The sequence below is a fragment of the Neolamprologus multifasciatus genome, chromosome 18 (genome assembly GCF_963576455.1).
Source record: "Neolamprologus multifasciatus chromosome 18, fNeoMul1.2, whole genome shotgun sequence".
NCBI lineage: Eukaryota > Metazoa > Chordata > Actinopteri > Cichliformes > Cichlidae > Neolamprologus > Neolamprologus multifasciatus.
In genome coordinates, this window is record NC_140456.1 from 31209604 (window position 1) to 31226988 (window position 17385).

The 17385-nt window shown below is 42.4% G+C and overlaps 1 protein-coding gene across 5 annotated transcripts in view; it reads right to left on the reverse strand.

Moving 5' to 3' along the window:
- Positions 1 to 16835, reverse strand: part of chd7 (chromodomain helicase DNA binding protein 7) — a 71814-nt gene extending 54979 nt beyond the window's left edge. For 2 of the 5 annotated variants that reach the window (XM_085141181.1, XM_085141177.1), the window contains exon 1: positions 16500 to 16835. The gene's annotated coding sequence lies outside the window, so the exon portion shown is untranslated. Of the gene's footprint in view, positions 1 to 4055; positions 4833 to 8407 lie in introns of those variants that run through there. The other 3 variants (XM_085141179.1, XM_085141178.1, XM_085141180.1) reach the window with 3 other exon arrangements.
- Positions 16836 to 17385: the final 550 nt, after the last annotated feature.

Sequence of the window (17385 nt, forward strand, 5' to 3'; positions counted from 1 at the left end):
GACATTTCTTGTAGGGACATTTTCTACAAAGGTAGCTTTTTGAATTCAGGAGTAAAACACAATTTATTTTGATTCTTTTTCCATTCTTAGAAACCCCACTGTAAGAAACACTGAACGAGGGTTAGTTATCAAAGTTTGTTCAACAGAAAATGCTTTTCTTCTCCATGCAGAACTGAACTGCCATCTTTATTAACTATGGTATGATGGCCTCAATTGTAAAGATTTTAGTTTATCCGGTGAGGTAAAACACGAAGATGTTAAATTATTTTTTTAAAAGGCAACCACTGAATCAAACTTTTCTATATCACCCCACCCCCAAGAGACCATCCCCCACCTCCATTTTTACTAAACAAAGAACTTCTTTCTTTTCCAACACACACTTGGAGTCATTGAGTGTGTGTGTGTGTGTGTGTTAGAACAAAGGACCCAGCAGATGCAGCTCTGTTTGAACAGCAGCAGCTGCCATCCAGCCAGCCAGAAAACAGCAAGCCAACAGGCCACAGAGCCTGCCCATACACCAGTCAGTCAGTGGTTAGCTTTTCAGTCAGCAACTCATTCAGCTGGCTAACTAACCAGTCAGTCATGGCAGATGTTTGAAGGTACGGGAATTAGCCACCTGCTACCTGTGGGCTTCCCTTTCCCTCTGTATAAAAAGCTAGATTAAAATGCGTACGGGAAACTTATTGCTAAGAACTCAGCATTATTTGTGTGATAAAATTAGGAATCTGAGAAGCTTAGAGGCCAATGTAACAAGCGAGTGAGTGTGAGTGAGAGGATGGAGGTAGGTGGATCTGAGCATGCTTGAAGTGTGTGTGTGTAGTGGAGATAGAGAGGACTGGGGGAGGTTTGCTTGTTGCTTCTATGCGCTGCAAAAACCAACAGCCAAGCCAACTTATACCGCTACAGAGTTCCCCACCCCCCCAAACTCCTTCGCCCCATTTCTATCCTCCTCCACTCCTCCCTCCCACATATTGGTTCATTATAGAGCTCGGCAGGTATCGGGGATAAAACGTGTCATTATTTCCACTCACGTAAAGTAGCACACAAGCATTAGCAAGTTTTCCTTCTTAATAAATATTTGGCGCTGTAAAACTCCTCGTGCCCACACAAATAATCAAATTAGGCAACTGACATTCCAAATCGTCAGATTTAGTGAAGCACCTCTCACTGCGGGCTAACTAGGTCTGAGTATACAGCCTGCTGAGGTCTATCACAGCATGGGGTGCATCCTGGACTGGCTCACGTGCCTATCACAGAGCTGGGCCCACATTTGGTGCAGTCTGCATGGCAGAGAAGCAGCACTTCTGCTACTGTTTTGTCAAAAATATGACCACACTTCACATAAAGCCTGCTGCTTCCTGTCACCAGGCAGATGTTTTCTCTTCAGCTTTACTCGAGAGGATAAAACTGTTAGAACTGATTGGTCCAACATCCTTTCACTGCTCCCACCATCTGCTATTGCCAGAAACTCTGAATGCTGTAAAAACTACCACGTTCTACTCAGTTAAAACACAGAAGTCAAAGTGATACTTTTAAACTAATCCAAGACTTTTTTGTTTGAAAAGTTTCAAGAATCTAAAAGTTAACGTTTGAGACTAACAAGTACAAGTTATTTGTAACCAGATGTGATTCCTCAAAGTCTCTTTGCATACTCTTTAATGTCTGCTTTTTGGGTGACAATACCCTTATAAACTAAAGCCATTCACTAAGTAACATGACATTAGCATGACACAGCACTACAGTGAAAAAGCTCTCCTTAAAGCCTTGAGCCTTTCTGTTGCAAATCTCCAAGATGCCAGCTGGGAGCATCCACTCTTGTTGTGGAAATAGCATTAGAGTCCTTTCCTCCATACCTATGAGCCGTAAACAAGCTGCCTGTACGAACAAAGAGCTTATTACGGCAAAATGCAAAGACTTAAACTAGTGGTAGTTTCGTCAACAAGAGTTTAACTTTATATTGCGAACATTTTCACTGCTTTACCTGGAGCCATTTCTGACAACGTGCCGGTCGCCAGTGACAAAAATACTATATCTGTCCTGTAAAGCAGCGGTCCCCAACCCCCAGGCCGCGAGAGTTGAGGCTCAGGTGTGAAATGTATGGTTTTCAGGGTTTTTAAATCGGTTTTCAGCGTTATTTTGTTATCGTTTTTATCGTTTACTCTGTTTTCCTGGGTCTTTTCACGTGTGTTATGAATAAATTTTCTTTTTCTCGGTACCGGTACTAGTTTTATTTTGTTGTATTTATCCGCGACACCTTAAAGGCCGGTCCATGAAAATATTGTCGGGCATAAACCGGTCCGTGGCGCTAAAAAGGTTGGGGACCGCTGCTGTAAAGCAGGAAATCTGTTAGTCTTGGTCAGTTGGTTTTTAGTATTAAGTGACTGGATTGCAGGGAGGAGAGCTGCTAACACCTGAATGGCTTTACAGACAGTAACATGTTTGTTTACAATCCGAGTCTCCTTCTCTTCTGAAATTATATCTATATATTTCTATAACTATATATAAAATAAGCACATTTAAGCTCATCTGTCACAAGCACAGTTGACTTTTCATGCAGTGTTGATGTAATGTTTTTCCCCCTGTGTTCCAGAAAACTAGTTTAATCATCAATTAAAATCACTAATTGGTAATTTAGACTTCTGAACATGTGAATTTAATTTACAAGGATAACAATTCATCTGAATTAATTATTTCACTCTTCTGCCAGTAACACAACTTATTCTGCCACACCTGGATGGAGTCTCCAAATATCTGCACGTTGTCCTAATGGCAAAGCTGTACAGTTGTGACTTACACAGCAGAGTGTTAGTCAGAGGGAACAGGAATGAAAATAAATTTGACATGCATGTGTTGAGACAGGGCCTCTGGATTACAAATAAGAACTTGGAAACTCGATTCTAAATACACATCAGCTAGGGTACACAGGTTATCAGTATCATATACTGGACAGGGCCAATGATAAATGGAGAATTCACTGACCTTGGCCTATAAAGGAGATCTGATACTGTTTGTGTCAAGCTGACAGCACGTTTCTTGTAGAATTTGCTAACTTTGCACAAAACTCAGACACCCCCTTTGCCCTTTTTTAAGATCCCTGGTTGAGATGTGTTTCCATAAAGAAGTAGAAACACCTATAAAAGCTTTTCACTCGGTCACTCGATCGGCTATATTTTTGCTAGCTCCAGTAGGGCATTACTATAAACAGTAAACATGGGCATGCCTGCTGGTGCACACTGAGGTTCAGCAGGTTCAAACTTCAAACTCAATAACCAGAGAGTGAACGTACATTTGTGTGTCCACTTTTGTTCTTGAACCGTTAGCTATGCATGATACACAGGTCAAAATGATCCTTATTCATTTCATATTTGGGAAGCAACCTCTACAGCTTCGTACACTTCATGTCAATATTTGATTGGCTGTGTGCCTGAGAAGACCAAAGTAGGATATCTCCTCTGAGTAGAGCAGTGTGAATCATAAGCATCTGACTCACTAGGATTAATTGTACATAGATTAAACTCCTTTGAAATATTGGCCGTGTTTAAAACGATTCTCCACCAATGTAACACTATGATAGAAAATAAGGAAAAGATATTATGCCATGTCTAGTTGCTTTTGTGTAAGTCATTCAATTCAATTTTATTTATATAGCGCCAAATCACAACAAAAGTCGCCTCAAGGCACTTCATAGATACAGAGAAAAACCCAACAATCATATGACCCCCTATGAGCAAGCACATTCAAACATTGCATGGCAGCTAAGGCCAATGTGCTGCATGTTCTTAAAGCAGCACATCAAGTGTTGCATTAGAAGAAGAAAAAAATATTGTGTTCAGCTACTAGATTACCAAGAAGACAGCAGCTCGGAAACGCTGTGCATTTCAGTCACAGGAAGGAAAGGTTTCTACATGTGTCTGTGTCTCAGGTGAGAGTAATTGAGTGTAATGTCACATCCTTTGCAGCAAGCTAGTGTAAGGGTAACTGATTTCCTGTCTCACACACTCTACATATGAGTGAATCCCACATTACTAAATAAATGTAGCTATATAAGCACTTACTTGAGCCGTCTATGTGTGTGTGTGAGAGAACAGCGCAGTTGCACGTGTGTGTGTCTCGAGGCTCCTTTGCTCCACTCATCCTCCTCATTTCTTGTCTGGCATTTAGAACTTAGCCTCCCACAAGATAACACTCGTCTGCAACGAGTGGACGGAGCAGGATACACTTCATCTCCTTGCTCTTTATTTCATCCTCCATCTCTCTAGCGTATCTGTTCATCCCTCTGTGAAACCTGCTTCAGTCATGGAAAAGACAAACTCCTTGTTCTCTTGATTTCAACTTTCTGTACCACTTTCTTTGCAGTTTTAGCCCAAACTTGAGTTCTTGCAGAGATCACACAGTGACATACATATATGAAAACACGTGCACAGTTTGGCCCAGCTGTCATTGCACAGGGAATTAGGTGAGCGACCAGTGTGCCACTTTAAATGCCAAATCTCATCAAAGGATGAGGCTTTTAGGCCCCTATGCTCCTCCTGCCGTACCACATTTATGCTGAGGAGCCAAGTAGAAATTCAGACATATCCATACTGAACACCACAAATGTATCCGTTTAAAAAACAACAACAACAAAAACCCCATAAAAACAAACAAGCAAGCTGTCACCTGAGCCAAATGAATACATACCAGTCAATGTTTAGCATGAAGCAGCAAACACTTTGTCCCTTCCCAGCTATGCAAATCAGTATCTTGGCATGTGATGAGCCTTCATGCTTGACCCTCAACAGCTAGTATCCTTAGCAGCTCACATACAACAACATAGAGTAGTCTGTGTGCTACTCTACACAGTCTGTGTGCTACACAGTAAGTAGTCTGTGTGCTATCGGCAGCATGGTAGGCACTTCAACCTCCTATCCAACAAATTTACTCAGTCATCCAGTGACATTAAAAAAAATGAAAGGTACCAACACAGCCGAAAGCTCATGCTCACTTAATGTGGCTTCACACGACCACACTGATGGTTATCAGCATTTTCAGAGGTGAAAGTCAATGTAGGTTTTAACAACAGCGGTCAGTTTGAAGGCGGATGACTTAGATAAACAAAACTTCGGTATTAGCAAAAAACATTGATGGTGATGAACAAGGTAAATATCCTTTTTAGTTGCTGTCATGTTATTAAATGTCAATGTCAGTAACAGATTTCATGGGGAAAAAAGAAGAAAAGACATGAAAGTAATCCACTTTCATGTCACAAGACACTGCAAAAATCCAGGATATCAATCAATTATATTACAAGAGTAATATAATTACAAAACATACTGAGCAGAAAGTGGTAAGTGAAACTAGTGGGGAAATCTATTTTGAGCAGCTTAAATATGTTATTTTAGCTCCAGTCTATCACTAATTGCTCATATATAGACTTGGAGGATGTGCTGGCGTAACAGCATCAAAACTGGATAAACTCGACCGCGTTTGGATAAATGTCAAATCTACAAAATGACATAAAATGCTGAAGGAGACGTAAAAGAGCACAACGAAATGCGCTATCAGCCGATATGTGCCTGGCTGATTACCACTATCGCAAGATTAACTGATGTTTATCTGTAAATATATTTATAATTTTTATATATTGGCTAATGTTTGATTAATTTCACCATACTGACAGTTATAACGGACAATTACAAAATCAACAAATCTAACAGTCGTCATTAAAACAATTCGTTGTCAAATATGAGAACTTGTGTGAAAAATGATCTACAGCACACACAAATGCTGGGTTTTATTAGTAATTTCTGTGCAGTGGTGTAAAGAAAGCACTGGAGGTAGCTAAGACAGGGTCAGGATGGGAGAGAAAGGGCCTTTCCTTTGCATTTCTTTGTGTTGCAACTCCAAGCAAACCGTGTCCCAAAATAAAACCTAAGATACTGTATCAAGACACTGACCTTGAAGCAGCAGACACTCCAGTTTACACACAGCTAGAAGCAATATGAAAAGGGTTTGGTTCGAGTGCACGAGCCTGTGAAGCAAATAACGTAATTACCAGCTCCACCTCACCTGAAAACACAACTGAAAGGCTCGTGTACGTATAGTTTTCACCAACTATACATGCACGAGTTTCAGCCAACTTGAAAAATACACATGCAATCACCAGCCAGGCTCAGGAATTCACACTGACTGTGCAGCTCTGTCAAACCACAATTATTGAGGCCACCCATTCAGCCAAGCCGAAACCGCAGAATATCACTGCCAAGTTAGTGCAACTGAATGGCCTTCTCTGGCTGCCGGAGGCATTACACAGCCTTTCACTGTAATGCATTAGAGATGGGCTTTCATTTAACAACAACCCCAAACAGGAACTCTAAGAAAAGACTGGCAGCCAGGCCCAATCAGAAATACCCACTTTATTTTTTCACTTTATTTCTGTATATTGAGCATTTTACACATATCATACATCTGTTGGCCATTTAACAAGTCTCCAAGTTTTCAGTGCAGACAATCACCCACGTCAGGTGATCTAACTGATATGTTCTTCCCGTCGGCGTGAAGGCATGTTTGGGAGTGACGTCACCTGGTGTAAACTGGGCTGGAATGAAAACCCGCAGGCAGCAGGCACACCTCACCTTTTTCCTGCTCTGTAAACATTTCTGAACGCCTATTGAAGTTGTCATTTTAAACACTCCAGAGAAATCTCGAGATGTTGACAATTTGCATGGGGCTGTCACCTTCTCGATCCACAGCCCTCATTTTAGTGGTTTCCTCTCCACTATTATAGACACTTGCTGGTTTTTATTTGTTAACATCTATTACACTTGACCAAAATGACTGCAAATCACTTGGTGCATGCAGCGTCAGCCTGCGGTGAAGGAGGGGTGTGAGGGAGGAAGATTAGCCAACAGCGGCTCAATACAGTTCTGTCTGTGCTGTCGACAGTTTGGCAGCTAAACTGTCTGTAGCCTCCAGGCTTTACTACAGGAAATCTCTGCCATGTCAACAACACCATGTTTCCTCTGAGGCACAGACAGGTACAGACAAATAAAACCAAGCCAAAGAGCAAACTACACCAGTGCCTTAGCAAGCGCAACTTCACCAAACACCTCCCGGGGGGGGGGGGGGGGGGGGGTTTAAAGCAAATGATCTCCCTCTTCATCTGCAGGACACGTGTGCACCCACCCACCTCCCATTACCACCAGGATCTAAGCCACTATAATTTATACCTTTGTTCCCAAATGGAGGACAGCATGCAAGAGCTGGCTAGCTGTGTGTGTAATTACGCTCAAGTGAGGGGATGCATGGCCGTGTGTTTGGGGCTGGGATTTGAGGGCCGGAAGGAAGGAAGAAAGAAGAGGAGGTGGGGGTTGACGGGGTGGCGATGAGGGGGGCCAAGAGAGCAAGGCGAAAAGAGAAAGAAGCAGTGAAGCTAAAGAAAATCTGGTTATTTTACGCACGGCTGCTTTGTTAATGGACACTGTGTGTGTTGGTTTGCGTTTGTGTGTGAGAGAGACTGGAGGAGAAGGGGGTGGGTGGTGGCGGTGGGTCAGCAGGAAAGGGCTGTGTTTATCCAATCTGTTCCCTGCCTTTACCATGTGGTAGGAAAAACCACTGGCCGGCTCTCAGTCTGATCCCAGAAGACATAGAGGCTGAGAGACAGACACAGGAGAGGGAGGGAGAGAAAGAAGTAGGCCACAGGGGGTAGCCAAGGAACCTGCTAAGAGAGAAAGAGTGCATGTCTCTGTGCTCACTGAGCTAAAGAACCTGTCATGTGGTTTGTGAAGCTGTTTGCTCCCTGAAAATCACTGGTTTAAGCAAGCCTATTTAAAAAGTGACACATATATGCCCAGAAATATTCGCCAAATAGTTTAAAGATTCTAGTGGGTTTAGTAGGTTTTCTACCCATCGGGTCCAAACAGGATTTTTGAGTTCTTTAAACCAAAGCTATAACTGAAGCGTCCAAATTTTTCGAGACACCAATGTGTTGCCAATACCAGGGTTTCTGCCAGCACATTACAAGGGTGGGGAACCATCACACTAATGTCAGCTCAACCATTGATTTAGGTAACATATCTTACACGGTTCTCCTGATTTGAGAATTAAATAATCAACAGCCAGGTTAACATTTATGATAACTGTTTAATACTGTAATGTTGCTGAAACGAGAACTCTATCGACCTCTTTGAACTCCTTACAACGTGTTGTTATGAGTCATGAACATCAACCACTAGTAAGAGCTGAAGGGTGGAGACAAAGACGGTACTGGCCGTTGTAGGGTTAGATAAAAATAAGTATCTAACCCTACAACCCTTATATATCGCCCTGAAGCTCCTGTTAATCCCTTTTAAAAATGTCTTTTTAATGCCTTAAAGTTAAAAACAGGACTGAAGAAGCAAGGAAATGCTATGACTCAGTGCCGGTTTACCTGTTCAGCTTATATCCATCCATTTGTGCTCACTGATTCGGCGAGTCTCAATCATTCATTGGTGTATGTAAATGAGGTTAAGTATGATTTGTTCTCCATCTGTTACAAGCATTACTTTCTCTTCATGCTGGAGCTAGGAAATAAACTTGACAGTGTGTCGTCCCATCTCCCTCCTCTCTGTTCCCGTGCACAGCGCTACACACAAGCTGTTCTGTCTGTGTCACTGCGGAATTAGCGATTAGCATTATCTCAGCTGATAGTGAGATAATACTCCATTACATGAATACAAAACAATGTTTACAACAAGTATCAGTCATTGGTAATTATATGTTAACATTTCTTCTGAACAGAAACTGGCATTCCTAAATTCTGTAGATTCTAGTCATCAAAACTCAACAGCAGAGTGAAGCAAATCAAAACCAAATGTCAAATGTAGGATGTCAAAATAGCTTGTTTTGAAGCTAGACTGATTCTCAGTCTTCTTTTCTACACTTTGTGTCACTTACTACAAACAGGAAAACACAACCAAGAACAAAAGTTTAGACAAAGACTTGAATCTTTTTCAACAGACTGCTGAGAAATGCTTCCTAAGAACCTGAATGTTTCATTTGTGCTTAGCTGACGGGTTTCCTCCACTCATCTACTTACAAGGTCACTGGATATATATGGTTGTAGAATGCATTTAGAATCTGTGGAAAGAGCTTATGCAAATCAAGAAAGGCTTATGCTGGTTTAAATTGTGATAGGCCCTCACAGGCAATAAGGTCATTGGAGTATCGTTTTTCCTATAAAGCAAATGTCTCAAATTTATAAATTAAGCCAGAGGGATGCATCTTTAAAATATCTCTGCAGCTCCTGAAAGTACTCTACAGCCTGTCCTCTGCAGTACTAAAACTCTAGGGATGAATGAGTTTCCAAAACTTCTGCCACAGACTGGGACCAGATTAAGTGTCTTATCTGACCTTAATACATACAGTAGGCTGAACTAATATTTGACTTGTAGCATCTGACCCACATTGAGTTCAGAACAGGAGGCAGGTCACAATGCCCAGTCTGACGACATGTACCGACGCTTTCAGGATGAGCGCTATAGTTAATGCTGGTATTTCCCCTACCACCCCTCAGAGTCTGTAGCTGTAGGCATTCAGAGCTGAGGGAGACAGGCGTCCCCTGTGTCTAAAACCACTTCATTAATATGAATATTCCAGTGTTGTTTGAATCTTGATCAGAAAGTCAGAGCAGCAGGCATAAGCTGATATGAAGTTCGGAGATCAAACGGCTGCAGGTGAGGGGGAAATTGTAGCTTGGTAATGCAAATGACTTATCATAGTGTTACACTGCCACTATTACAGGCTTTGGGGAAAACCCTGCAAGTGTTCAAAAGCAGTAGTCTTTTCAAAAACTACAGGATTTGTCAGTAGCAGGGAGTCAGATCAGCTTGCTGAAAGAAAACCACCAGTGGTTTTGGGGCTGTTGAGAGATTTGTCATACCTGTTCAGACCCAAAAAAAACGAAGCTTTGGAAATACTTCTGAGCAACAAGAACATCACAGGCAGTACTTTCCTGACTCTTGGTCTAGATTTTCATTTTTGTAGAAAACATGAATATTACACAGGCTTCCAAAGAAAGGCTTTCATGGTGAATTCCCCATCAAAGCCAAAATGCTTAGGTATCCCTTTATGCAAGAGCAAACAGGAAGGCTCACACACTGATGATAAACAGGCTCTCCAGAATGCAACCCCCACTGCTGCTCAGTCAGTCACTGCTATCGACATGTCCTTTTCAACCAATGGGACAGCCAGGTCTGAACCGAATCCCCTGAGCCTGGATAGCTACACTTCTTGCCCCACCTGCCCAGGTGCTAAGACTTCCAGAGTCCTTCTAAAAGCGCGAGGAAACATCACCCAATGCCCTCGCTTTCTTCAGAGCTGGCGAGCTCCATGGGATCACGGTGCTTCTGTTATGGGTTTAAATCTCCAACAGTAGATGGAACTAGTCAACAACAGTAATGTGTCAGGGTGGTTTATAATCTATATTTATAAAAGTTCAAGACTCCTACAATCTGATGATCTCCTACGATTAGCACTTTGCAACAGTGAAGAAGAAACCTCCAGGCTCACGGAGGATCAGTCATTTACATGTTCAGGAAATTCCAATATTATCTACCAAAAACAAAGATCTATGTACCTCTTACGAAAATGTCTTTACTGGTTGTAATCTCTTTCACGTGTAGTTAACGTAATCCTGTTTTCATTCCATCTCCCTAACTGGATGCTGATTCCAAAAGCAAGCAGCACTTAATCTTTCATCAGCAACGTGAATCACCGAAGAGAAATGGTGATCGAAGATGAGCAAGAAGGATGCGTGGATGCCACAAGAGTGCCATTAAACCACAGCAAGCGCCGGGAAACTGATGAGATTTTTGCATGGCGCTGACGGAGCTTTTCAGCAATAGGATTCATCAGCAGCTGATGACACAAAACTCCCACATATTTCCAGTGGAAAGGCCTTGGATTTAGCTTTGCTTATTTTCTTCCCATGTTAGCAAAGAGCTGAAGAGGGGAAACGGGATATTCCAGAAGTATATACAGCAGCAGAGGTCAACAACAGACTAAAAGGCCCATACTTGACAGGCCGTCTCCTCCAGCACATACAGAACACACGTACAGCCCACACACAAACACTTGAGAGCTGTATTAATGCCAGCCTCTCTCCTAGGCACAGCACTTGGTCCAGAAGGCCCTCGCTGCAGGAGGAGGATGGGGGAGGCAGGCGCAGAAGAGAAGGAGGGGGCAGAGGGAGAGACAGGTGAGAGGGAAGGATGAGAGAGAGCAGTAGACACAGTGATGACACTCAGTTTTGAATGTCACCACAGTGCTAAAGACCCCCGCTAACCTTTTGGCTGGAAATGAGAGCGCTGGATGGAGGGCGGGGGAGAAAACAGACAGCCAGGCAAAGATGGAGAGCGAGAAAGAGAGATGCAAAGGGTGAGAAAGAAGACTAGAAAAAAAAGGAGGTAGGCTTATGCAGAGAGGGGCAGAAAGGGAGTGGGTGGGTGGCTGAGGGGTGGAGGTGGAGCAATAGATAGCGAAGATGAAAGAGATGGAGGCAAACAACAGCACCACTTCTCATCCCCACTAACAGAAGTGCCATCTATGACACATGATGATAGGAGACAAAATGGCCCCCCTAACAAACAACAGTAATCTGATTCAGACACCCAACAGCAACCTTTCAGCACCAGATTGTCCAGTGCGCTGCATTACCTGCTGCTAGCTAACCTGCACACAATCCACTCAGTTCAGTTTTGGCCGGGCAATCAGTGTCATCCATCTTATGTGCGCTTGTGTGTCCAGTGAGAGAGAGTGAGTGCTTTTCATCATTACTTTCAACTACATAACTACAGCGAAACCTCCGCTGACCTCAAATGGATTTCAACAATGCCTGCAATGCATCAGCTCTTAACGCCACAGACGTTCCCATAAACAAGCAGCTGTTCTTTAATACATGAGAAAAAGTTGTTTTTCTCCTAAGCTCCACTTCTACAAAGAATTTGTGAAGGTGACCGATCTTCAGTTATGAATCATATCTACATCAGAAACATTATATACATTTTGCTTTTGTTACAGTTCAACCAGAGGTTATCTGTACTACGCAGCGTGTGTCTATAGACCTTAACTGGAGGCTGTTCACTGAAACTTACAGAAAGACTAGCTCCTCATGGAGCGTCTCCTGCGAGCATAGGTTAAAATCCAGAAGACCCATGGTTTACTAACTGCAAGTCAGCTCTCTTAAAATATTGTAAGAATTTTCTTTTTGATTTCTCATTATTATTCCATTTAACACTACAGAAAAACATCAGCTGGGGCATTACAACTTATCTCAGGACTAAAGGTAGCAAATGACAAATTTCTGCTTCCACTTTTTACTGATTTTATTCTGACTGACCAACTGGAGTGATTTGCATATCTCCCACTAAAACATCTCTTTTATGATGCTGGTCTACTTGATACTATTCTCTGCACACCGTTCCATCTTCTGTTTAAAATCTGTTTTTGTATCTCACTATAATTTATTTATGAAGTATTCTGTTTTTAAAGTTCGGGTGCTGCTAACCAGCTGCCCACAGCTAAGCCCACGCTATCTGATGTTTCCCTACCTTCAAGCTGGCCTGGTCCTTTCTGTCATTCGGCTGCCTCTCCAGTGAGTCCCTTAAAACATTTTCAGTTCACTAGGAGCCCTTTCTCACTAGTACCTAGTCAGCTATTGGGGTTTTCCATTTGGTAGTATTACCTGGTACCAGGTACTTTTTTAGTACCTGCTTGGCTGGGGTTCCAAGTGAGCTGAGTAGATCGGAAAATGTGACAAATGGCATCTTGGAACTTTCAGCTGCATAGACCACGTTAGGTGGTACTCTACTGAAATGGAAAACAACCAAAAACCGAGTAGAGTCGAGGCAGTACTAGTGGAAAAGAGGCTTAGATAAACCAGTTACTGGTTACAATGGGAGTCTGTGAGTGTGGGACGAGTGAGTCTGCAGAGGCAGCTTCATAGATCACCTGGCCAACCTGCAGGCAAGTGAACACAAATCAAGACAGGGAGGAACGTTCACACTAAAATGCATTTACAGAGCTTTTAAAGAGCCACTGAAGAGCACCCCACGTGCCAAATCAAGATCACCCTCCAGACAAGTCACTCTGCTTCACACTCAGATTTAATTGCAACACAGGCAAGAATCTAGCACTTCCTTTTTGTGGTCAATACTTTATTTGCACTGTTAACCCCACTGAGTGTGTAAGATAACTTCAACACTTCGACAGACCAAGAGAGTGGGTGCTAATGCATTAAGTCAGACACAAAAATCACTTCAAGGCAGTAGGTGCAATGCTGAAAGTGAAAATGCGCCTTTGATATTAAAGTTGCTTTTTAGCATTTTGAGAAATGAGGCTGAGGAATTATGAACTTGTTACATCCAGATTTCCCATCCTCTCAATAATCATGTGTACATTAAACTGAGAGAGGAAGGCCCAATATGTTAACAAATGTCACTTTAACCAGCATAATACAAAAATGTCAGTGTTCTCCCACATGCCAACAAGTTTACTTCTGATTTCTCCTCTCGTTTGTCTTTAGTTTCTCCTCGTCTGTCATTTTTGCGTACACTTGTGTAAGTTTAGCCATATTAATCTGAACTATTCTTCACAGCATGAAAGTAGCAAGAGCCAGTGAAAAGGTCATCAGATGATTGCACACCAAAAGTGAAATGTCCAGATAACCAACACTGACCACACTAATGATTCATAGACCACAACAACAGGGAGGAGGCTTATTCAAAATCATGACAAACTGATGGACACCTGCTCCAAAGAAAGTGTCAAAGTTAAAATAATGGATCAGGGTAAAGTTGCACAGACAGATGTTCATTAAAAATCACTGAATATAGATAATGGGGGAGGGCATACATGGCGACAATGAGCATCAGTGTACAGCTATAAGCACGGAAATTTGATTGCATCATTCTGAGCAGAGATATCTTAAAATTGCATTTCACTGTATGTGTGGTGTATGCCCCAATCTTAGCCCACTGTAAGGTGACAGGGATTTCCCTAGATGTGACCATGCTGGGACCACTGCCAAAAATAGGAAACAGAAAACTCCTCAATCTCACAGAATCTCCATCTTTTAGAGTTAAAAATTAGACGAGGGCAGATTCTGCTTTGTGCTTTTAGTGGAACAAAGAGTTTATGACAATGCGACAAACAGATTTACCGACAACTTGCTTCATAAAGTTTCAAATGTTAATGGCTGTATTATTTGGCTCTTTGAGTGAATAATGCACACTGACCAGCCAAAATTAAGACAACTCGAGGGTAATCAGCATGACTTCCACAAACTTCAAACTTAAGTCTGAATTATTTAAACGGGAAAAAGGGCTACTCTAAAAAAAATAACAACCATTGTGTCTACTTTAGTAAATCAATCTAAATATGTGCAAAATTAAAACATTCACCTCTGCACACGTTGTCAAAGGGAGGGGAATCTAACTTTGTGTAAAAGTCTCAGGTTAGCCCAGACTAACGGTCTCTAGCAAGCCAAGTCAGCCTTGCAGCTGGGAGGGGGGCTCAAATTTTACCACAAAAAAGGGCAGTGAGAGACAGAGGGGAGAGAGACCAAATAGTGCTGAGCATCTGTTGTGTGTGTGTGTGTGTGGTCAGGGCCTCTTATCTCTCCCTCTGTGGCCCGCTAAACATGACTAGCTGCCATCTTGGCTCAAAGACACAAGGTGGTAGTGGTGGGGGTATAGCAGCTCCTGCCTCTATGGGAAACGGGAGGAAAAAAAGATCCAGCACAAATCCACTGAAATGTGTCGCACTGACTAAAACCACAAAGTAAAAACGAATAGAAAACGAGCGCGTGTTTCTGAGGGGGGACCAAGCTCGGTTATTTTCCAGAGATTTTAGTGCCAGAGTTGCGTGAGAGCGGCAGGGTGACCATTATGCAAGTTGGCCGATTACAGAACACATAATGGGGAAAGAGAACAGGATAGCGCAAGAAATACACGCAATTAAGTTAAGACTGTACAAAGAAAAAAATACGGTTTTAGTTTAAGGTAAAGATGTGTCAGTGGAACTACAAGGGCAGGTGTTTAGGACTGCCTTTTTCCCCTTCCACATCGAGTAACAAGTGTAGTCGTAAGTGTAACCAAACTTCGGTCGCCGGATACAATGTAACACAACAAACAAGTGCTCCTAACAAAAGCCGAAAGGCGGAAAGACCTAAGGAGGATCTGTAATGTAACTTTGCATTTTTACCTCGTCAAAAAGTGAAGTGAAAAAAGAAGCAAAGTTAATTCCCTTGCCCAAGAGCTATGCACTGATCGATAACCGTTTCGAGCAGGTTAGTAGCTAGCCCGGGGGGGCTAATAAGTGGTCTTTGCCCGTACACAATGAGGATGAGAGCTGGCTAGCAGGCTAGCTGAACTTCTGTGTCCTAGCGCTGGGCCAACCTCCAGCGGCTAGCAAAGCTAATTAGCCTATCAGCGGTATTTCGCACGTCGTTTCGGACCAGGGAACGATTCGCTCATCTCGTTTTTTTTGTTAAAGTAAAATACTTTCTCCCCCACTCCAAAGCTGTATACGAGTAGGACAATTTTTTCAGCACATTCCAAAGTGTTTTGATAATACAAGGCATGGTAAAAACAACAAGAAAAACACGGTTGTATGGAATGACCGCCTGGCCTCACAGCTTCCCCCCTCCTCTCCTCCACTGCTCTGTCCCTTTCGTCCAATAAAACTACCGACTACTACACATTCTTAACACTGTCCCCTTAACCACAAAACACTACAATTCTATTGAAATCAAACTATTATTTATACTTTCATTGTTAAATGGTGCAATTGAGCCAGTGCGCGGCGTTTTTGGAGATTTCTGCCAAGTATTCTCCGCTGGGAATCTCCCTCGGTGCTCCGCTCATTCAGTCGGCTAGTGACTCACCTCTACGCTCGAGCCACCTCGTGTCTCCTAGAAGCTTCAACACAATTAGCTAACAGGGCTAACACTCACACTTTAAAAATGAACTAAGTCCAAGTTTTATATTACACAGGACGATAAGTTGTCTGAGGAACTGACTCAGAAACTACGAGGCTCTCAGTGTTGTGCTGGACATTTTTCTTTCCACTTTTCAACTAACTAATGGGACTGTTGTGCGTCTGTGTGAGTGAGCGATGCTGCGGGTGGCAAAGCTAAACTTGCTATTGTTAGCATGTCGGCATGGCAGCTACACGGACCTTCAATGACTTTCTACTGAAAGAAAAAAATAAAACAGATGCGAAATAAACCTGCAGTCTAAAACAGAACCTTTCCCGCGAGTTTGCCCTGAAAGAAATGCTCGTCGGTCTAAAAACCACAACTCACTGGGTGGATTAAAGAGTCCGATTGTGCTGAAAAAGTATGGAAAACTTGCTATTCAGAAAGAATATAAACGATTTTAATTCAGGACCCTGTGTTATTATGGAAGCATTACACTTGTGCCAAAATCTGTTCGAAATTTTTCTTAAATGCACTCAGTGAAAAGGGACATTTGTTAGCTTACCCAACAAGCTCGGTCACTTCGGGCTCTTTATCAAATCAACTCCTCGTTAGTAGGGTTAGTATCTCCGCTTGCTTGAAAAAAATCCACGGTGGTCCTTTTCAGTTTGAAATATAAATAAACAGAGGGAAAAAAGTTCAAGTTTCGTGCTTTTCATGAATTATTTCTCCGGCGTATCTCGCATCCGCGACCTCGCCGACTACTGTGCGTTGCTCTTCTCTCCTTTGTGTTAATTTCACTCAAATCGAGTTTAATCCGATCGATCCCTCGGCTGGTCGCGCTCCCGAGTCCTCCCCTCCAGACACTCGCTCACCTTCCTCGGCCAGGGGGGGCGCGCTCCCGAGGACCTCTCATACAGATAAACAGGCAGCGTGCGCGGTCACTGACCCGGCCGTGCCCGTAAGTTCTCATTAGGGGATGGAAAAAAATAACTGGGGCGTCATTTAGAAAAGGAGCTTCTGAATAAAACCGTAGAAATTAGGCGTATTTTTAAATATATATTTTAAATGCATTTTTATTTAAAACAAAAAAACAATGGAAAGCATAAACTCGGTTAGAAACCTAAGATAAGATTATAAAAAAATAGAAGGTTTTGGGGTATGTGCCCTAATGTTTATCATTGTGAACAACTTTAAATTCTTCTAATCATTTATATAATATTTAGGTGAATGTGTAAGTTAGAAAAATACCTGAATGTATATGTGTATTGCTGTAATCTTTACAGACTTATTTATATTATTTTTACACATTCACAACTTCTTCATCTCCCTGTTCTGGGTGAGGGATCTAGGCAAGCAAATGCTCCTCATATTTTACACATCAGGGACTCACAAACTATTGATTAGGGACACGATCATCCATTGGATAAGAGTGATACAGATAACTGTAG